The following is a 22,599-nucleotide window of genomic DNA, read 5'->3' as shown; positions in this document are numbered from 1 at the left end:
GTCAGTCAGTTAGTCTCTCACCGTACTGCCAGTCAGTCAGACAGTCTCTCACCGTACCGCCAGTCAGTCTCTCACCGTACCGCCAGTCAGTCCTTCAGTCTCTCACCGTACCGCTAGTCAGTCAGTCACTCTATCAATGTACCCCCAGTCAGTCTGTCCATCTGTCAGTCAGTCAGTCAGCTTCTCACTGTACCGCCAGTCAGTCTCTCACCGTACCGCTAGTCAGTCAGTCAGTCAGCCTCTCAGCATACTGCCAGTCAGTCAGTCGGTCAGTCAGTCTCTCACTGTACCGCCAGTCAGTCAGTCAGTCTATCAATGTACCGGCAGTCAGTCTGTCAATCTGTCAGTCAGTCAGTCAGTCAGTCAGTCAGTCTCTCACCGCACCACCAGTCAGTCAGTCAGTCAGTCTCTCACCGTACCTTCAGTCAGTTAGTCTCTCACCGTACCGCCAGTCAGTCAGTCTCTCACCATACCGCCAGTCAGTCAGTCAGTCAGTCAGTCAGTCTCTCACTGTACCACCAGTCAGTCAGTCAGTCAGTCTCTCACCGTACCGCCAGTCAGTCTCTCACCGTACCGCCAGTCAGTCTCTCACCGTACCGCAAGTCAGTCAGTCAGTCTCTCACCGTACGGCCCGCCAGTCAGTCGGTCAGTCAGTCTCTCACCGCACCGTCAGTCAGTCAGTCTCTCAACATACCGACAGTCAGTCAGTCTCTCACCGTACAGCCAGTCAGTCAGTCTATCGACGTACCGCCAGTCAGTCAATCAGTCTCTCACCATACCGTCAGTCAGTCAGTCAGTCAGTCAGTCTCTCACCGTACCGTCAGTCAGTCAGTCAGTCAGTCAGTCAGTCTGTCTCTCACCGTACCGCCAGTCAGTCAGTCAATCAGTCAGTCAGTCTCTCACCATACCACCACTCAGTCAGTCAGTCTCTCACCGTACCGTCAGTCAGTCAGTCTCTCACCGTACCGCCAGTCAGTCAGTCTCTCACCGTACTGACAATCAGTCAGTCAGTCTCTCACCGTACTGCCAGTCAGTCAGTCAGTCTCTCACTGCACCGCCAGTCAGTCTCTCACCGTACCGCCAGTCAGTCTCTCACCGTGCCGCTAGTCAGTCAGTCAGTCAGTCAGTCTCTCACCATACCGCCAGTCAGTCAGTCAGTCAGTCTCTCACCGTACTGCCAGTCAGTCAGTAAGTCTCTCACTGTACCGCCAGTCAGTCTCTCACCGTGCCGCTAGTCAGTCAGTCAATCAGTCAGTCTCTCACCATACCACCAGTCAGTCAGTCAGTCAGTCAGTCAGTCAGTCATTCTCTCACCGTACAGCCAGTAAGCCAGTCAGTCAGTCAGTCAGTCAGTTAGTCAGTCAGTCAGTCTCTCACCGTACCACTAGTGAGTCAGTCAGTCTCTCACCGTACCACCAGTCAGTCAGTCTCTCACCGTACTGCCAGTCAGTCAGACAGTCTCTCACTGTACCGCCAGTCAGTCTCTCACTGCACTGCCAGTCAGTCAGTCAGTCTCTCACTGTACCGCCAGTCAGTCTCTCACCGCACTGCCAGTCAGTCAGTCAGTCTCTCACTGTACCGACAGTCATTCAGTCTATCAACGTACCGCCAGTCAGTCAGTCAATCAGTCAGTCAGTCTCTCACCATACCACCACTCAGTCAGTCAGTCTCTCACCGTACCGCCAGTCAATCAGTCTCTCAACGTACTGCCAGTCAGTCAGTCTCTCACCGTACTGCCAGTCAGTCAGTCAGTCTCTCACTGTACCGCCAGTCAGTCTCTCACCGTACCGCCAGTCAGTCTCTCACCGTGCCGCTAGTCAGTCAGTCAGTCAGTCAGTCAGTCAGTCTCTCACCATACCGCCAGTCAGTCAGTCAGTCTCTCACCGTACTGCCAGACAGTCAGTAATTCTCTCACTGTACCGCCAGTCAGTCTCTCAGCATACTGCCAGTCAGTCAGTCAATCAGTCAGTCAGTCTCTCACCATACCACCACTCAGTCAGTCAGTCTCTCACCGTACCGTCAGTCAGTCAGTCTCTCACCGTACCGTCAGTCAGTCAGTCTCTCACCGAACCGCCAGTCAATCAGTCTCTCACTGTAATGACAGTCAGTCAGTCAGTCAGTCTCTCACCGTACTGCCAGTCAGTCAGTCAGTCTCTCACTGTACCGCCAGTCAGTCTCTCACCGTACCGCCAGTCAGTCTCTCACCTTGCCGCTAGTCAGTCAGTCAGTCAGTCAGTCAGCCAGTCTCTCACCATACCGCCAGTCAGTCAGTCAGTCAGTCTCTCACCATACCGCCAGTCAGTCAGTCAGTCTCTCACCGTACTGCCAGTCAGTCAGTAAGTCTCTCACTGTACCGCCAGTCAGTCTCTCACCGTGCCGCTAGTCAGTCAGTCAGTCAGTCAGTCAGTCAGTCAGTCTCTCACCATACCGCCAGTCAGTCAGTCAGTCAGTCAGTCTCTCACCATACAGCCAGTAAGCCAGTCAGTCAGTCAGTCAGTTAGTCAGTCAGTCTCTCACCGTACCACTAGTGAGTCAGTCAGTCTCTTACCGTACCACCAGTCAGTCAGTCTCTCACCGTACTGCCAGTCAGTCAGACAGTCTCTCACTGTTCCACCAGTCAGTCTCTCACCGTACAGCCAGTCAGTCAGTCTATCAACGTACTGCCAGCAGTCAGTCAGTCTCTCACCGTACCGTCAGTCAGTCAGTCAGTCAGTCAGTCTCTCACCGTACAGCCAGTCAGTCAGACAGTCTCTCACTGTACCACCAGTCAGTCTCTCACCGCACTGCCAGTCAGTCAGTCAGTCTCTCACCGTACTGCCAGTCAGTCAGTAAGTCTCTCACTGTACCGCCAGTCAGTCTCTCACCGTGCCGCTAGTCAGTCAGTCAGTCAGTCAGTCAGTCTCTCACCATACCGCCAGTCAGTCAGTCAGTCAGTCAGTCTCTCACCATACAGCCAGTAAGCCAGTCAGTCAGTCAGTCAGTTAGTCAGTCAGTCAGTCTCTCACCGTACCACTAGTGAGTCAGTCAGTCTCTTACCGTACCACCAGTCAGTCAGTCTCTCACCGTACTGCCAGTCAGTCAGACAGTCTCTCACTGTACCACCAGTCAGTCTCTCACCGTACAGCCAGTCAGTCAGTCTCTCACCGCACTGCCAGTCAGTCAGTCAGTCTCTCACCGTACCGCCAGTCAGTCTCTCACCGTACCGCCAGTCAGTCAGTCAGTCTCTCACCGTACAGCCAGTCAGTCAGTCTATCAACGTACTGCCAGCAGTCAGTCAGTCTCTCACCGTACCGTCAGTCAGTCAGTCAGTCAGTCAGTCTCTCACCGTACAGCCAGTCAGTCTCTCACCATACCGCCAGTCAGTCAGTCAGTCAGTCTCTCACCGTACTGCCAGTCAGTCTCTCACCGTACCGCTAGTCAGTCAGTCAGTCAGTCAGTCAGTCTCTCAGCATACTGCCAGTCAGTCAGTCAATCTATCAATGTACCACCAGTCAGTCAGTCAGTCAGTCAGTCTCTCACTGTACCGCCAGTCAGTCAGTCTATCAATGTACCGCCAGTCAGTCTGTCAATCTGTCAGTCAGTCAGTCAGCCAGCCAGTTTCTCACCGTACCGCCAGTCAGTCAGTCATTCAGTCAGTCAGTCAGTCAGTCAGTCTCTCACCGTACCACCAGTCATTCAGTCAGTCAGTCTCTCACCGTACCTTCAGTCAGTCAGTCTCTCACTGTACCGCCAGTCAGTCAGTCAGTCAGTCAGTCAGTCAGTCAGTCTCTCACTGTACCACCAGTCAGTCAGTCAGCCAGCCAGTTTCTCACCGTACCGCCAGTCAGTCAGTCAGTCAGTCAGTCAGTCAGTCAGTCTCTCACCGTACCACCAGTCATTCAGTCAGTCAGTCTCTCACCGTACCGCCAGTCAGTCAGTCAGTCAGTCAGTCTCTCACTGTACCACCAGTCATTCAGTCAGTCAGTCTCTCACCGTACCGCCAGTCAGTCAGTCAGTCAGTCAGTCAGTCAGTCTCTCACTGTACCACCAGTCAGTCAGTCAGTCTCTCACCGTACTGCCAGTCAGTCAGACAGTCTCTCACCGTACTGCCAGTCAGTCTCTCACCGTACCGCCAGTCAGTCCTTCAGTCTATCAACGTACTGCCAGTCAGTCAGTCAGTCTCTCACTGTACCGCCAGTCAGTCAGTCACTCTATCAATGTACCCCCAGTCAGTCTGTCAATCTGTCAGTCAGTCAGTCAGTCAGCTTCTCACTGTACCGCCAGTCAGTCTCTCACCGTACCGCTAGTCACTCAGTCAGTCAGTCAGTCAGTCTCTCAGCATACTGCCAGTCAGTCAGTCGGTCAGTCAGTCTCTCACTGTACCGCCAGTCAGTCAGTCAGTCTATCAATGTACCGGCAGTCAGTCTGTCAATCTGTCAGTCAGTCAGTCAGTCTCTCACCGCACCACCAGTCAGTCAGTCAGTCAGTCAGTCTCTCACCGTACCTTCAGTCAGTCAGTCAGTCTCTCACCGTACAGCCAGTCAGTCAGTCTATCAACGTACTGCCAGCAGTCAGTCAGTCTCTCACCGTACCGTCAGTCAGTCAGTCAGTCAGTCTCTCACCGTACAGCCAGTCAGTCTCTCACCATACCGCCAGTCAGTCAGTCAGTCAGTCTCTCACCGTACCGCCAGTCAGTCTCTCACCGTACCGCTAGTCAGTCAGTCAGTCAGTCAGTCAGTCTCTCAGCATACTGCCAGTCAGTCAGTCAATCTATCAATGTACCACCAGTCAGTCAGTCAGTCAGTCAGTCTCTCACTGTACCGCCAGTCAGTCAGTCTATCAATGTACCGCCAGTCAGTCTGTCAATCTGTCAGTCAGTCAGTCAGCCAGCCAGTTTCTCACCGTACCGCCAGTCAGTCAGTCATTCAGTCAGTCAGTCAGTCAGTCTCTCACCGTACCACCAGTCATTCAGTCAGTCAGTCTCTCACCGTACCTTCAGTCAGTCAGTCTCTCACTGTACCGCCAGTCAGTCAGTCAGTCAGTCAGTCAGTCAGTCAGTCAGTCAGTCAGTCTCTCACTGTACCACCAGTCAGTCAGTCAGCCAGCCAGTTTCTCACCTTACCGCCAGTCAGTCAGTCAGTCAGTCAGTCAGTCAGTCTCTCACCGTACCACCAGTCATTCAGTCAGTCAGTCTCTCACCGTACCGCCAGTCAGTCAGTCAGTCAGTCAGTCTCTCACTGTACCACCAGTCATTCAGTCAGTCAGTCTCTCACCGTACCGCCAGTCAGTCAGTCAGTCAGTCAGTCAGTCTCTCACTGTACCACCAGTCAGTCAGTCAGTCTCTCACCGTACTGCCAGTCAGTCAGACAGTCTCTCACCGTACTGCCAGTCAGTCTCTCACCGTACCGCCAGTCAGTCCTTCAGTCTATCAACGTACTGCCAGTCAGTCAGTCAGTCTCTCACTGTACCGCCAGTCAGTCAGTCACTCTATCAATGTACCCCCAGTCAGTCTGTCAATCTGTCAGTCAGTCAGTCAGTCAGCTTCTCACTGTACCGCCAGTCAGTCTCTCACCGTACCGCTAGTCACTCAGTCAGTCAGTCAGTCAGTCTCTCAGCATACTGCCAGTCAGTCAGTCGGTCAGTCAGTCTCTCACTGTACCGCCAGTCAGTCAGTCAGTCTATCAATGTACCGGCAGTCAGTCTGTCAATCTGTCAGTCAGTCAGTCAGTCTCTCACCGCACCACCAGTCAGTCAGTCAGTCAGTCAGTCTCTCACCGTACCTTCAGTCAGTCAGTCAGTCTCTCACCGTACAGCCAGTCAGTCAGTCTATCAACGTACTGCCAGCAGTCAGTCAGTCTCTCACCGTACCGTCAGTCAGTCAGTCAGTCAGTCAGTCTCTCACCGTACAGCCAGTCAGTCTCTCACCATACCGCCAGTCAGTCAGTCAGTCAGTCTCTCACCGTACCGCCAGTCAGTCTCTCACCGTACCGCTAGTCAGTCAGTCAGTCAGTCAGTCAGTCTCTCAGCATACTGCCAGTCAGTCAGTCAATCTATCAATGTACCACCAGTCAGTCAGTCAGTCAGTCAGTCTCTCACTGTACCGCCAGTCAGTCAGTCTATCAATGTACCGCCAGTCAGTCTGTCAATCTGTCAGTCAGTCAGTCAGCCAGCCAGTTTCTCACCGTACCGCCAGTCAGTCAGTCATTCAGTCAGTCAGTCAGTCAGTCTCTCACCGTACCACCAGTCATTCAGTCAGTCAGTCTCTCACCGTACCTTCAGTCAGTCAGTCTCTCACTGTACCGCCAGTCAGTCAGTCAGTCAGTCAGTCAGTCAGTCAGTCTCTCACTGTACCACCAGTCAGTCAGTCAGCCAGCCAGTTTCTCACCGTACCGCCAGTCAGTCAGTCAGTCAGTCAGTCAGTCAGTCAGTCTCTCACCGTACCACCAGTCATTCAGTCAGTCAGTCTCTCACCGTACCGCCAGTCAGTCAGTCAGTCAGTCAGTCTCTCACTGTACCACCAGTCATTCAGTCAGTCAGTCTCTCACCGTACCGCCAGTCAGTCAGTCAGTCAGTCAGTCAGTCAGTCTCTCACTGTACCACCAGTCAGTCAGTCAGTCTCTCACCGTACTGCCAGTCAGTCAGACAGTCTCTCACCGTACTGCCAGTCAGTCTCTCACCGTACCGCCAGTCAGTCCTTCAGTCTATCAACGTACTGCCAGTCAGTCAGTCAGTCTCTCACTGTACCGCCAGTCAGTCAGTCACTCTATCAATGTACCCCCAGTCAGTCTGTCAATCTGTCAGTCAGTCAGTCAGTCAGCTTCTCACTGTACCGCCAGTCAGTCTCTCACCGTACCGCTAGTCACTCAGTCAGTCAGTCAGTCAGTCTCTCAGCATACTGCCAGTCAGTCAGTCGGTCAGTCAGTCTCTCACTGTACCGCCAGTCAGTCAGTCAGTCTATCAATGTACCGGCAGTCAGTCTGTCAATCTGTCAGTCAGTCAGTCAGTCTCTCACCGCACCACCAGTCAGTCAGTCAGTCAGTCAGTCTCTCACGGTACCTTCAGTCAGTCAGTCTCTCACCGTACCGCCAGTCAGTCAGTCTCTCACCGTACCGCCAGTCAGTCAGTCAGTCAGTCAGTCAGTCAGTCAGTCAGTCAGTCAGTCAGTCAGTCAGTCTGTCACTGTACCACCAGTCAGTCAGTTAGTCTCTCACCGTACCGCCAGTCAGTCTCTCACCGTACCGCCAGTCAGTCTCTCACCGTACCGCAAGTCAGTCAGTCAGTCTCTCACCGTACGGCCCGCCAGTCAGTCGGTCAGTCAGTCTCTCACCGCACCGCCAGTCAGTCAGTCTCTCACCGTATCGCCAGTCAGTCAGTCTCCCACCGTACCGCCAGTCAGTCAGTCTCTCACCATACTGCCAGTCAGTCAGTCAGTCTCTCACTGTACTGCCAGTCACTCTCTCACCGTACCGCCAGTCAGTCAGTCAGTCTCTCACCGTACCGCCAGTCTGTCTCTCACCGTACAACTAGTCAGTCAGTCAGTCACTCAGTCAGTCTCTCACCATACTGCCAGTCAGTCAGTCAGTCTATCAACGTACCGCCAGTCAGTCAGTCAGTCAGTCAGTCTCTCACTGTACCGCCAGTCAGTCAGTCACACTATCAATGTACCCCCAGTCAGTCTGTCAATCTGTCAGTCAGTCAGTCAGTTTCTCACCGTACCGCCAGTCAGTCAGTCAGTCAGTCAGTCAGTCTTTCACCGCACCACCAGTCAGTCAGTCAGTCTCTCACCGTACCACCACCAGTCAGTCAGTCAGTCTCTCACCGTACCACCACCAGTCAGTCAGTCAGTCTCTCACCGTATCGCCAGTCAGTCAGTCTCTCACCATACCGCCAGTCAGTCTCTCACCGTACTGCCAGTCAGTCTCTCACCGTACCGCCAGTCAGTCCTTCAGTCTATCAACGTACTGCCAGTCAGTCAGTCAGTCTCTCACTGTACCGCCAGTCAGTCAGTCACTCTATCAATGTACCCCCAGTCAGTCTGTCAATCTGTCAGTCAGTCAGTCAGTCAGCTTCTCACTGTACCGCCAGTCAGTCTCTCACCGTACCGCTAGTCACTCAGTCAGTCAGTCAGTCAGTCTCTCAGCATACTGCCAGTCAGTCAGTCGGTCAGTCAGTCTCTCACTGTACCGCCAGTCAGTCAGTCAGTCTATCAATGTACCGGCAGTCAGTCTGTCAATCTGTCAGTCAGTCAGTCAGTCTCTCACCGCACCACCAGTCAGTCAGTCAGTCAGTCAGTCTCTCACGGTACCTTCAGTCAGTCAGTCTCTCACCGTACCGCCAGTCAGTCAGTCTCTCACCGTACCGCCAGTCAGTCAGTCAGTCAGTCAGTCAGTCAGTCAGTCAGTCAGTCTGTCACTGTACCACCAGTCAGTCAGTTAGTCTCTCACCGTACCGCCAGTCAGTCTCTCACCGTACCGCCAGTCAGTCTCTCACCGTACCGCAAGTCAGTCAGTCAGTCTCTCACCGTACGGCCCGCCAGTCAGTCGGTCAGTCAGTCTCTCACCGCACCGCCAGTCAGTCAGTCTCTCACCGTATCGCCAGTCAGTCAGTCTCCCACCGTACCGCCAGTCAGTCAGTCTCTCACCATACTGCCAGTCAGTCAGTCAGTCTCTCACTGTACTGCCAGTCACTCTCTCACCGTACCGCCAGTCAGTCAGTCAGTCTCTCACCGTACCGCCAGTCTGTCTCTCACCGTACAACTAGTCAGTCAGTCAGTCACTCAGTCAGTCTCTCACCATACTGCCAGTCAGTCAGTCAGTCTATCAACGTACCGCCAGTCAGTCAGTCAGTCAGTCAGTCTCTCACTGTACCGCCAGTCAGTCAGTCACACTATCAATGTACCCCCAGTCAGTCTGTCAATCTGTCAGTCAGTCAGTCAGTTTCTCACCGTACCGCCAGTCAGTCAGTCAGTCAGTCAGTCAGTCTTTCACCGCACCACCAGTCAGTCAGTCAGTCTCTCACCGTACCACCACCAGTCAGTCAGTCAGTCTCTCACCGTACCACCACCAGTCAGTCAGTCAGTCTCTCACCGTATCGCCAGTCAGTCAGTCTCTCACCATACCGCCAGTCAGTCTCTCACCGTACCGCCAGTCAGTCTCTCACCGTACCGCAAGTCAGTCAGTCAGTCTCTCACCGTACGGCCCGCCAGTCAGTCGGTCAGTCAGTCTCTCACCGCACCGCCAGTCAGTCAGTCTCTCACCGTATCGCCAGTCAGTCAGTCTCCCACCGTACCGCCAGTCAGTCAGTCTCTCACCATACTGCCAGTCAGTCAGTCAGTCTCTCACTGTACTGCCAGTCAGTCTCTCACCGTACCGCCAGTCAGTCAGTCAGTCTCTCACCGTACCGCCAGTCTGTCTCTCACCGTACAACTAGTCAGTCAGTCAGTCACTCAGTCAGTCAGTCAGTCTCTCACTGTACCGCCAGTCAGTCAGTCACACTATCAATGTACCCCCAGTCAGTCTGTCAATCTGTCAGTCAGTCAGTCAGTCTCTCACTGTACCGCCAGTCAGTCTCTCACCGTACCGCCAGTCAGTCTCTCACCGTACCGCAAGTCAGTCAGTCAGTCTTTCACCGTACGGCCCGCCAGTCAGTCGGTCAGTCAGTCTCTCACCATACCGCCAGTCAGTCAGTCTCTCACCGTACCGCCAGTCAGTCAGTCTCTCACCATACCGCCCGCCAGTCAGTCAGCCAGTCTCTCACCGTACTTCCAGTCTGACTGTCAGTCAGTCAGTCAGTCTCTCACCGTACTTCCAGTCTGACTGTCAGTCAGTCTCTCACCGTACCGCCAGTCTGACAGTCAGTGTCTCTGTGTGTCACAATCACTTTCATGGTCAGTCCACCATCAAGGTTTTTAAGACACTGTATTGAAGTTACTGTAGAAATGGATTTAAGTCTGTGTCACTATCACAGTCAGTCAGTCCACTCCACTACGCACCAATTAACTAGCTCACTGTGGTAAAGCTATAGTAAAGGCAGTGGTTCACAAGTGTTTATGTGTGTAACTCATGACAGTATTTTGTCTACTTACCTCAAAGTGTGAGTTACCTTCACACCAGGATTTGGGTCAATTCCATTTCAATTCTGGGAGTTCCAATCTACTTTTTGAATTGTCTGAATTGAAATGGACTCGAATCACAACCTTGCCTCACATCACATACAGTACCTTATAAACGTTTTCATACCCCTTGGATTTATTCACCTTTTATTGTGTTCAAAAAAAATATTTCATTTTTTGTCAACAATATACACAAAATTCTCTGTAATGTCAAAGTGGAATAAAATGTAGATTTCTTTTTTTCTACGATAAAAAAATATTTAACTAAAACATAGTCGTTGCATAAGTATTCAGCCCTTTTGTCTAAACAATCTAAATTAGTTCAGGAGCCAAATTTGGCTTAAATAACCACATCAAAAGTTACATGGACTCACTTTGTGGGAAATAATAGTTCACATGATTTGTAAATGACTAACCCGTCCTTTGTCTCCCATACATACAACATACATTTTAAACAATGCAATACTTGCATCTAATGTTAGCTTTTGTAATTGGGCTATGGCAGTCAATTGCAAAACATTCTAACAGTATTTGTGATTGCCTTCTCAACTCAGCATCGCTTACTTTAATGTGGGCCTACTAAAGTAAATTGTAAATTAGTCTGACATAATGTCTCATATCTCACCACCACTAATTAAATGGGTGTCCTTGATGCATGTCGTGTCAGCTTCTCAAAGTCAGGGGGCGTGGTCGACAGTGCGCACCTCATCTCTCCTGTCACATCCAACCTGGATTGTTATTTGTTTTTACTGCAGACGAGAGCATTGAATCAGCGTACCATGAGTTGTAATGCTCGGAGTCAGATGGCACAGTATTCCATTTGTCAGAAACTCCTCCATAGTGAACCATGAATGTGTTGTCTGCAGCATTTAGTGACATTATATTTTTGTATTAAAAAATATATATATATATTTCACCTTTATTTAATCAGGTAGGCCAGTTGAGAGGTTCTAATTTACAACTGCGACCTGGCCAAGATTAAGTAAAGCAGTGTGACAAAAACAACACACATGGGATAAACAAACGTACAGTCAATAACACAATAGAAAAATCTGTATACAGTGTGTGCAAATGACGTAAGAAGGTAAGGCAATAAATAGTGGTGAAGTAATTACGATTTAGCAATTTAAACTGGAGTGATATATGGGCAGATGAGGATGTGCAAGTAGAAATACTGGTGTGCAAAAGAGCAGAAAAACAAATATGGGGATGAGGTAGGTAGTTGGTTAGATGAGCTATTTACAAATGGGCTGTGTACAGTTGCAGCGATCGGTAAGCTGCTCTGACAGCTGACGCTTAAAGTTAGTGAGGGAGATATAAGTCTCCAACTTCAGTGATTTTTGCAATTTGTTCCAGTCATTGGCAGCAGAGAACTGGAAGGAAAGGATGCCAAAGGAGTTGTTGGCTTTGGGGATGACCAGTGAAATATACCTGCTTGAGTGCGTGCTACGGGTGGGTGTTGCTATGGTGACCAGTGAGCTGAGATAAGGCGGAGATTTACCTAGCGAAGACTTATAGATGACCTGGAGCCAGTGGGTTTGGCGCCGAATATGTAGTGAGGACCAGCTAACAAGAGAGCTCGATCAGCTGTTCGATTTCACTGACCAGCATGTCAAATGGTCCAGGATCACAGTCCAATAGATTTAGCTGATTCCCCTGTTTGCTTGCGTTCAGTTTCCCAAATATGTCTGTTACATAGGCAAGGAAACACATTTTCATTTCATTACAAAGTCAACAGTCTGTTTTTTACATCCATTGTGAATGAAAACAGTTCCTCTCTCAATTCAATTTTTTTTCCAATGCTCCCCCTTGACAACCACCAGGCCTCTGTGTGAAATAGAACATTGTCATGCTTTGATCCCATATCTCCACATAACTATGCAAAAATGCGTTCGGCAACCTAGTTTAATGTTCAAGCTGCATATCTTCTGCGCTCAGCTCTTTGCCGCCAGTGATCTCGGTGTATGTGTTATAGCTCAGTGGGTGTATCATACAATGCGTCCATATGGCAGAGGGAGATACATTCACAACTAGAGTGCAGAGGCCTGCCTGCCGTCCAGTGGTAGAAAATGTACCCAATTGTCATGCTTGATTAAAAGTAAAGATAGCTTATTTGAAAATGACTCAAGTAAAAGTGAAAGTCCCCCAGTAAAATCCTACTGCACTTAAGTATCAAAAGTAAAAGTTAGAATAATTCCAAACCAGACAGCACAATATCAAAGTCTCTGCAATAGTGTGTGGTTTATAGCGTAGTGGGCTTAATCACTCACCATGGGAATGATTCAAGTGCAACAGTCAAGTGCGGCCTTTTCCCACAATCTACGGGTGCTTTCTGGTAAAATGTAACATTTCCATTTTGATTTCTAAGATTAACCATAAATACAATGATTTTGAGTGACCAAGACAATGTTGTAATAATTTTTTATTTACAGTTCCAGTCAAAGTGTCACGGATCCCTCTGGAGCTTTCATCATGCACACCTGTCCCCTATTCCCACTGATTAGTATTTGTATATAACAATGTGCGTTTGACTACCTGTGCTGTGTATTGGCTTTTGTGCCGTTGTGGATTGCGCAGATGATTACGGGTCTCGTCCCGTCTGTTAATCATTGTGCGCATGTGTTATTTATTCGAGGTACTCCTCACTCTTTTGTTTTGGGTTTCTGCCCTGTGTTTTGTTACCTGCTTGTTTGGTCTTCGTCACCGTGCCTTTACACGGCACGCCGTAATTTGGGCTTAATAAAAGTTCATATTATGCATTCCTGCGCCTGTCTCCCGAATCATTTATACCTAAAGGACACAAAGGTTTGAACACCTACTCATTCTAGGGTTCTTCTTTATTTTTACTATCTTCTACATTGTAGAATAATAGTGAAGACATCAAAACTATGAAGTAAGACACATGGAATCATGTAGTAACCAAAAAAGTGTTAAACAAATAAATAGATTTTAGATTTTAGATTCTTCAAAGTAGCCACCCTTTGCCTTGATGATAGCTTCACTAAGCTACGGTCACTGTGGGGACGACGTCATCTATGCACTTCTTGATGAAGCCGATGACTGAGGTCATTGGATGAATCCCAGAACCTACTCCAGACTGTCATTTTAAAAACCCTTCGCTGGTTCCACCATGAGTGTGTATAGCTAGTTTAATTGTTTTTGTGAAATGCTCCCTGGTTGGCGAGTTAGGTCCCAACTGTCATTAATTCCTGTAAACTCATAACAGCCAGCCAGTCGGACTAGTATCCTGTTGTGTCATGTACATCAGCCCTTATGAGGTGCTGATTACTTACACATAACATCTTCAGGAGCATTGCCATTGTTTTAGTATTGTCTCCTAGGAAAACACACAAAGACACACACACACACACACACACACACACACACACACACACACACACACACACACACACACACACACACACACACACACACACACACACACACACACACACACACACACACACACACACACACACACACACACACACACACACACTCACTTTCTCTCTCTCTCTCTCTTTCTCTTTCTCTCTCTATCTCTCTCTCTCACACACTCTCTCTCTCACACACAAACTTCTCTCTCTCTGTCTCTCTCTCTTTTTCACACACACACATGGCACAGGAGAGCAAACCAACAAACACCATCTTAACAGTAACTGTTCTCTAAGACAACACAGCTGGTGATGAAGCCAACTCTTTTCAAACAAACGCCTTTTAGTTCAGGATCAAGGATGTGTTTACTGATAGTCTATAACGCTCTGTGTTTACCGATTCACTCTGCAAAGTTAAACTGTACATAAAATATCCGGGCAAAAATGTTTTCTGATTGCTTTACCAGCCATAATAGATACATTGTTAAGGTTATGACTTGCCCTCAATTCCAGGTACTGTAAGCGATTTGTAAATAAATTGAATTATACTGTTTACTTCCTGCTACAGCTGCTAGGGAAAGAGGCTTTGAAATATCGCTGCTGACACAACTTGCCCTATTTATTCATATTGTAATAAACAAACATTGACTGTCTATGTCTACATTTCTCAAGAAGTTAAATGCTAGTTTTGTAATCTTACAAATAGATACAGTAAAATGTGCTAGACAGCACTACTTTAGCTACATAACCACAATGCATATTCAACATATACATCCACATTTCTCCAACAAATCATTGGTCAAATTCTTATGTTTATGATGTTCCTATTAAACAACCTGGGATTGAATCTACCAACTTTGCCAAAGACAGCAAGTGCTTCCCTTCAGTATAGATGGATTTCCTAACGTGCTGGATTCAGTGGATTGATCGCTAAGTGGATTGAGCGCAAGGCAAAACAATTCGTTCCCAATTCAAGACCTTAGCTTTCTCTGTATCGATCTTTACGCAGTAATAAAGCCAGCGTTAAATTAATGTCTACTCCACAGCACTCTGTCAGACTACTGTCTGTCTGTCTGTTGTACAGGCAGTTGTCTGTTAGGCTACATACTAAGTATTTATTACCCATTATTCATATCTCACAGTCTAGGCTGTACACATCTAGACTCCTCATATCCCCAAGGAGACTTTTCCATGCGAGATCTGCTTACCTCAGTCAATAGAAAATGCAATGAGATGAGTATACATCAGGGATCATCAACTAGATCCAGCCGCGGACCAATTTTTCTTTCTTTTTGTTTCATCTTTTTATCTTGAGCAGATTGTCGGGGGCCAGAAAAATTATCATAAATAATTTGTAGGCTACAAAATGACTGCAAGAAGCCCATATATATATATATATATATATATATATATATATATACTGCTCAAAAAAATAAAGGGAACACTTAAACAACACATCCTAGATCTGAATGAAATAAATAATCTTATTAAATACTTTTTTCTTTACATAGTTGAATGTGCTGACAACAAAATCACACAAAAATAATCAATGGAAATCCAATTTATCAACCCATGGAGGTTTGGATTTGGAGTCAGACTCAAAACTAAAGTGGAAAACCACACTACAGGCTGATCCAACTTTGATGTAATGTCCTTAAAACAAGTCAAAATGAGGCTCAGTAGTGTGTGTGGCCTCCACATGCCTGTATGACCTCCCTACAACGCCTGGGCATGCTCCTGATGAGGTGGCGGATGGTCTCCTGAGGGATCTCCTCCCAGACCTGGACTAAAACATCCGCCAACTCCTGGACAGTCTGTGGTGCAACGTGACGTTGGTGGATGGAGCGAGACATGATGTCCCAGATGTGCTCAATTGGATTCAGGTCTGGGGAACGGGCGGGCCAGTCCATAGCATCAATGCCTTCCTCTTGCAGGAACTGCTGACACACTCCAGCCACATGAGGTCTAGCATTGTCTTGCATTAGGAGGAACCCAGGGCCAACCGCACCAGCATATGGTCTCACAAGGGGTCTGAGGATCTCATCTCGGTACCTAATGGCAGTCAGGCTACCTCTGGCGAGCACATGGAGGTGCGGCCCCCCAAAGAAATGCCACCCCACACCATGACTGACCCACCGCCAAACCGGTCATGCTGGAGGATGTTGCAGGCAGCAGAACGTTCTCCACGGCGTCTCCAGACTCTGTCACGTCTGTCACATGCTCAGTGTGAACCTGCTTTCATCTGTGAAGAGCACAGGGCGCCAGTGGCGAATTTGCCAATCTTGGTGTTCTCTGGCAAATGCCAAACGTCCTGCACGGTGTTGGGCTGTAAGCACAACCCCCACCTGTGGACATCGGGCCCTCATACCACCCTCATGGAGTCTGTTTCTGACCGTTTGAGCAGACACATGCACATTTGTGGCCTGCTGGAGGTCATTTTGCAGGGCTCTGGCAGTGCTTCTCCTGCTCCTCCTTGCACAAAGGCGGAGGTAGAGGTCCTGCTGCTGGGCTGTTGCCCTCCTACGGCCTCCTCCACGTCTCCTGATGCACTGGCCTGTCTCCTGGTAGCGCCTCCATGCTCTGGACACTACGCTGACAGACACAGCAAACCTTCTTGCCACAGCTCGCATTGATGTGCCATCCTGGATGAGCTGCACTTCCTGAGCCACTTGTGTGGGTTGTAGACTCCGTCTCATGCTACCACTAGAGTGAAAGCACCGCCAGCATTCAAAAGAGACCAAAACATCAGCCAGGAAGCATAGGAACTGAAAAGTGGTCTGTGGTCCCCACCTGCAGAACCACTCCTTTATTGGGGGTGTCTAGCTAATTGCCTATAATTTCCACCTGTTGTCTATTCCATTTGCACAACAGCATGTGCAATTTATTGTCAATTAGTGCTGCTTCCTAAGTGGACAGTTTGATTTCACAGAAGTGTGATTGACTTGGAGTTACATTGTTTTGTTTAAGTGTTCCCTTTATTTTTTTGAGCAGTGTATAATATTTGACTAAAATGTAATCATTGCAAACCTTGCTTACATTTGTATACGATCACATACACTGAGTGTAAAAACATTAGTAACACATGCTCTTTCCATGACATAGACTTACCAGGTGAATCCAGGTCAAAGCTATGATCCCTTATATGTCACCTGTTAAATCCACTTCATTCAATCTAGATGATGGGGAGGAGACAGGTTAAAGAAGGATTTATAAGCCTTGAGACAGTTGAGACATAGATTGTGTGCGTGCATTTCACAAGGGTGAATGGGCATGGCAAAATATTTAAGTGCCTTTTGAATGAGATATGGTAGTAGGTGCCAGGTGCACCGGTTTGAGTGTGCCAAGAATTGCAACGCTGCTGAGTTTTTCACGCTTAATTGTTTCCTGTGTGTATCAAGAATAGTCCACTACCCAAAGGACAACCAGTCAACTTGACACAACTGTAGGAAGCATTGGAGTCAACATGGGCCAGCATCCCTGTGGAATGCTTTCGACACCTTTTAGAGTTCATGCCCTGACAAATTGAGGCTGTTCTGAGGGCAAAAAGGGGTGCAACTCAATATTAGGAAGGTGTTCTTAATGTTTTGTACACTCAGTGTAGATCCCTCTGTTATGTGTGGGAATACTTTGGAGAAAATGTCCAAAATTAAAATAACTTGGAGCTGATTTTACCACATCATTTCAAACTGTACTGAGCATTGCAGCATCATCTCTATCTCTGACAAGGTCATCTATCAAAACCTAGAGTGCTCCAGCTGCACTCAGCACTACAGTATATGAAGCTGTTACTACAGTATATGAAGCTGTTACTACAGTATATAAAGCTGTTACTAGAGTATGTGAAGCTGTTACTAGAGTATGTGAAGCTGGCACGACAGTATGTGAAGCTGGCGCGACAGTATGTGAAGCTGGCGCGGCAGTATGTGAAGCGCGCGGCAGTACGTGAAGCTGGTACTGCAGTACATGAAGCTGGCACTACAGTATGGGAAGCAGTAGAGGCACTCTCTCCTTCCCTGAACAGAATATCATTGGTATCGTTCCTTCCCTTTCTAGCTATCGAGGAGAGATTATACCGTTTCTGCCGTGCTCCCCTGGTGATAGCTGTCAAACACCATATCCTGATTAATATCTGCATTCAGGGCCATTCACACGCTTGGCGGAGCGCTCAACGCTGGATCTGTGACAGTGCAGCCAGCCGACCATGACGGTCTTTGATCCTCTGTGACTGAGACAGCCTGGAATAGTTCCTCAGGTTACTGTACTCTCCCAGTCCTCTCTATGGTGCTACGCTCTCCTTGTCTTTCTACGGTGCTACCCTGTGACTATAATCTGCTTCATTTCTTCTCAAAGAACCTCTGTCCAATGACAGTACTCTGTCCAATGACAGTACTCTGTCCAATGACAGTACTCTGTAGAATGACAATAGTCTGTAGAATGACAATAGTCTGTAGAATGACAATACTGTGTAGAATGACAATACTCTGTAGAATGACAATACTCTGTAGAATGACAATAGTCTGTAGAATGACAATAGTCTGTAGAATGACAGTACTCTGTAGAATGACAATACTCTGTAGAATGACAATAGTCTGTAGAATGACAATAGTCTGTAGAATGACAGTACTCTGTAGAATGACAATACTCTGTAGAATGACAGTACTCTGTAGAATGACAATAGTCTGTAGAATGACAGTACTCTGTAGAATGACAATATTCTGTAGAATGACAATATTCTGTAGAATGACAATAGTCTGTAGAATGACAATACTCTGTAGAATGACAGTACTCTGTAGAATGACAGTACTCTGTAGAATGACAATAGTCTGTAGAATGATAATACTCTGTAGAATGACAGTACTCTGTAGAATGACAGTGCCCTGCAAGATGACTATAACTATTTACACCTAGTTGTAGAACTTTATCTATTTTTCCCATTACCGTTCCCTGACCCTAGGCAAGTGGTAAATAACACTCAACACAATCCCAAGTGGAGAACTTTGTACCATAGCAGCAGACGCTCCCTCTCTCTCGCTTGCTCTTTCTCTCAATTTGTCAATATCAATTTAAGGGGCTTTATTGGCATGAGAAACATATGTTTACATTGCCAAAGCAAGTGAAATAGATAATTAAAAAAGTACCTCTCTCTCTCTCTCCCCCCTCCCTCTCTTTATCTCTCTCACTCTCTCTTTCCACCATGGTTAGTTTTAGATCATACTGTATCACTGGACTATCGTCCTACAGCGGCCTCACAGAAGCCCACAGAACAGACTGGGCAAACCCTGAGTGGAGTCAAGCAGAGAGAAATGACATGGAAGCTTAATCTAATGATCAACTTCCTCTTATCCCATTGAGCACATCCCTAGCATCAAACTGTGTCCCCTCTACATACAGTTGTTTTTTAAGGATGTGTGTTTTTGGCTACCTTCTCTCACGACATCTATTAACAGTCATTCCAAGTCTTCTGTGTTGTGTGGAATATACCATTTCTCAGAGCCTAGCCCCCACATGAAGGCTGGGGATGAGACTCCCAGTAATGAGTTGGGCTGCTATCATACTCACCCCACAGTCTCACACTCTCTCTCTCTCTCTCTGACACTTTCCCTCTCTCTCTCACATACTCCCACTCTTCTGTTTTCTCTCTCTGACACATTCTTTCTCTCTATCTTGCTCTCTCGCTCACACACACACACACACACACACACACACACACACACACACACACACACACACACACACACACACACACACACACACACACACACACTCCCACTCCTTCTGTTCTCTCTCTCTCTCTCTCTCTTCTTCTCAATTACATTTCAATTTAAGGGTTTTATTGGCATGGGAAACATATGTTTACATTGCCAAAGCAAGTGAAATAAATTATAAAAAATGAACAGTAAACATTACACTCACAAAAGTTGAAAAATAATAAAGACATTTAAATTGTCTTTACGTCTATATACAGTTGTAATAATGTGCAAATAGTACAAAAGGGAAAATAAATAAACATAAATATGGGTTGCATTTACAATGGCGTTTGTTCTTCACAGGTAGCCCTTTTCTTGTGGCAACAGGTCACAAATCCTGCTGCTGTGATGGCACACTGTGGTATTTCACCCAGTAGATATGGGAGTTTATCAAAATCGGGTTTGTTTTTTCAAATTCTTTGTGGATCTGTGTAATCTGAGGAAATATGTGTCTCTAATATGGTCATACATTTTGCAGGAGGTTAGGAAGTGCAGCTCAGTTTCCACCTCATTTTGTGGGCAGTGTGCACATAGCCTGTCTTCTCTTGAGAGCCAAGTCTGCCTATGGCGGCCTTTCTCAATAGCAAGGCTATGCTCACTGAGTCTGTACATAGTCAAAGCTTTCCTTAAGGTTGGGTCAGTCACAGTGGTCAGGTATTCTGCCACTGTGTACTCTGTTTAGGTCCAAATAGCATTCTAGTCTGCTCTGGGTTTTTTTTACAATTCTTTCCAATGTGTCAAATAATTATCATTTTGTTTTCTCATGATTTGGTTGGGTTTAATTGTGTTGCTGTCCTGGGGCTGTGTGGGGTCTGTGTTTGTGAACAGAGCCCCAGGACCAGCTTGCTTAGGGGACTCTTCTCCAGGTTCATCTCTCTGTAGGTGATGGCTTTGTTATGGAAGGTTTGGGAATCACTTCCTTTAAGGTGGTTGTAGAATTGAATGGCTCTTTCTGGATTTGGATAATTAGTGGGTATCGGCCTAAATCTACTCTGCATTGAATCTGCTCTGAGTTGTATGTTCCTTTTGATGGCATAGAAGGCCCTTCTTGCCTTGTCTCTCAGATTGTTCACAGCTTTGTCTTTGTTACCTGTGGCGCTGATGTTTAGGCAAAGTTATGTATAGTTTTTTGTGTGCTCTAGGGCAATGGTGTCTAGATGGAATTTGTATTTGTGGTCCTGGTGACTGGACCTTTTTTGGAACACCATTATTTTGGTCTTACTGAGATTTACTGTCAGGGCCCAGGTCTGGCAGAATCTGTGCAGAAGATTTAGGTGCTGCTGTAGGCCCTCCTTGGTTGGTGACAGAAGCACCAGATCATCATCAGACTGTTCTAGTGCCCTTGCCAATTCGTTGATATACGTTTATGTTGAAGAGGATGGGGCTTAAGCTGGATCCCTGTCTCACCCCATGGCCCTGTGGGAAGATTTTTATTTTTTTACCAATTTTAACCTAACACTTGTTGTTTTATATCATGGATTTTATAATGTCATATGTTTTTTCCCCCCAACACCACTTTCCTTCAATTTGTATAGCAGACTCTCATGCCAAATTGAGTCAAAAGCTTTTTTGAAATCAACAAAGCATGAGAAGACTTTGCCTTTGTTTTGGTTTGTTTGTTTGTCAATTAGGGTGTGCATGGTGAATACGTGGTTTGTCGTACGATAATTTGGTAAAAGGCCAATTTGACATTTGCACAGTACATTGTTTTCACTGAGGAAATGTACAAGTCTGCTGTTAATGATAATGCAGAGGATTTTCCCAAGGTTGCTGATGACGCATATCCCATGGTAGTTATTGGTCAAATTTGTCTCCACTTTTGTGGATTGGGTTGATCAGTCTTTGGTTCCAAATTTTGGGGAAGATGCCAGAGCTAAGGATGATGTTAAAGAGTCTTAGTATCACCAATTTGAATTTGTTGTCTGTATATTTTATCATTATTTTAAATTTTATCAGGCCTTTTTGGGTTGGAGGGTTTTTATTTTGTCCTGTAGTTCATTGAAGGTAATTGGAGAATGGTAGTCTTTAATAGTTGATAATAAGATTTGTATTTGATTATGTATGTTCTTTGTTATAGAGCCAAAAAGATTGGAGAAGTGGTTAACCTCTTGGGGCTATGTGGGACGCTAGCGTGCCACCCGTGGTGCACCCTATCAACAGCAGGTGCATTTCAAGAGCGGCAAATTTGAAACCAAATAAATGTCAAAATTCACATTTTTCAAACATACAACTATATTACACCCTTTGAAAGATAAACATCTCCTTAATCTAACCACGTTGTCCGATTTCAAAAAGGTTTTTACGGCCGAAAGCATAAAGTTAGATTATGTTAGGAGAGTACATTGACAATAGCTGTGTGTAATGTTTTGTCAATTCAAAGACAGGAGTCACCAAAACCATAAAACCAGCTAAAATGATGCACTAACCTTTGACAATCTCCATCAGATGACACTCCTAGGACATTATGTTAGACAATACATGCATTTTTAGTTCTATCAAGTTCATATTTATATCCAAAAACAGCGTTTTACTATGGCGTTGATGTTCAAAAAGGCTTTACAACGAAAACAAAACATTAGATTATGTCAGCAGAGTACCCAGCCAGAAATAATCAGACACCCATTTTTCAAGCTAGCATATAATGTCACAAAAACCCAGAAGACAGCTAAATGCAGCACTAACCTTTGATGATCTTCATCAGATGACACACCTAGGACATTATGTTATACAATACATGCATGTTTTGTTCAATCAAGTTCATATTTATATCAAAAACCAGATTTTTACATTAGCATGTGACGTTCAGAACTAGCAAACTTCCGGGGAATTTACTAGCAATTTACTAAATTACTCACGATAAACGTTCACAAAAAGAATATCAATTATTTTAAGAATTATAGATACAGAACTCCTCTATGCCCTCGATATGTCCGATTTTAAAATAGCTTTTTGGTGAAAGCACATTTTGCAATATTCTAAGTACATAGCCCAGCCATCACAGGCTAGCTATTTAGACACCCAGCAAGTTTAGCCTTCACCAAAATCAGATTTACTATAACAAAAATGTTATTACCTTTGCTGTTCTTCATCAGAATGCACTCCCAGGACTTCTACTTCAATAACAAATGTTGGTTTGGTCCCAAATAATCCATCGTTATATCCAAACAGCGGCGTTTTGTTCGTGCGTTCACGACACTATCCGAAATGGTAAATAAGGGTCACGAGCATGGCACATTTCGTGACAAAAAATGTCTAAATATTCCATTACCGTACTTCGAAGCATGTCAACCGCTGTTTAAAATCTATTTTTATGCAATTTATCTCGTAAAAAAGTGATAATATTCCAACCGGGAATATGCGTTTAGCTAAATAGAGGAAAAAAAAAAAA

General features: G+C 46.5%; 1 protein-coding gene across 12 annotated transcripts in view; it reads left to right on the top strand.

Moving 5' to 3' along the window:
- Positions 1–22,599, top strand: part of LOC106611148 (neurexin-1a) — a 778,513-nt gene that overhangs the window by 730,363 nt on the left and 25,551 nt on the right. The gene's annotated exons all lie outside the window — the stretch shown is intronic.

Source organism: Salmo salar, chromosome ssa01, assembly GCF_905237065.1.
Source record: "Salmo salar chromosome ssa01, Ssal_v3.1, whole genome shotgun sequence".
Taxonomy (NCBI): Eukaryota; Metazoa; Chordata; class Actinopteri; order Salmoniformes; family Salmonidae; genus Salmo; species Salmo salar.
The sequence above is the reverse complement of the archived record's forward strand: the minus strand, read 5'-3'. Positions and strand labels throughout refer to the sequence as shown.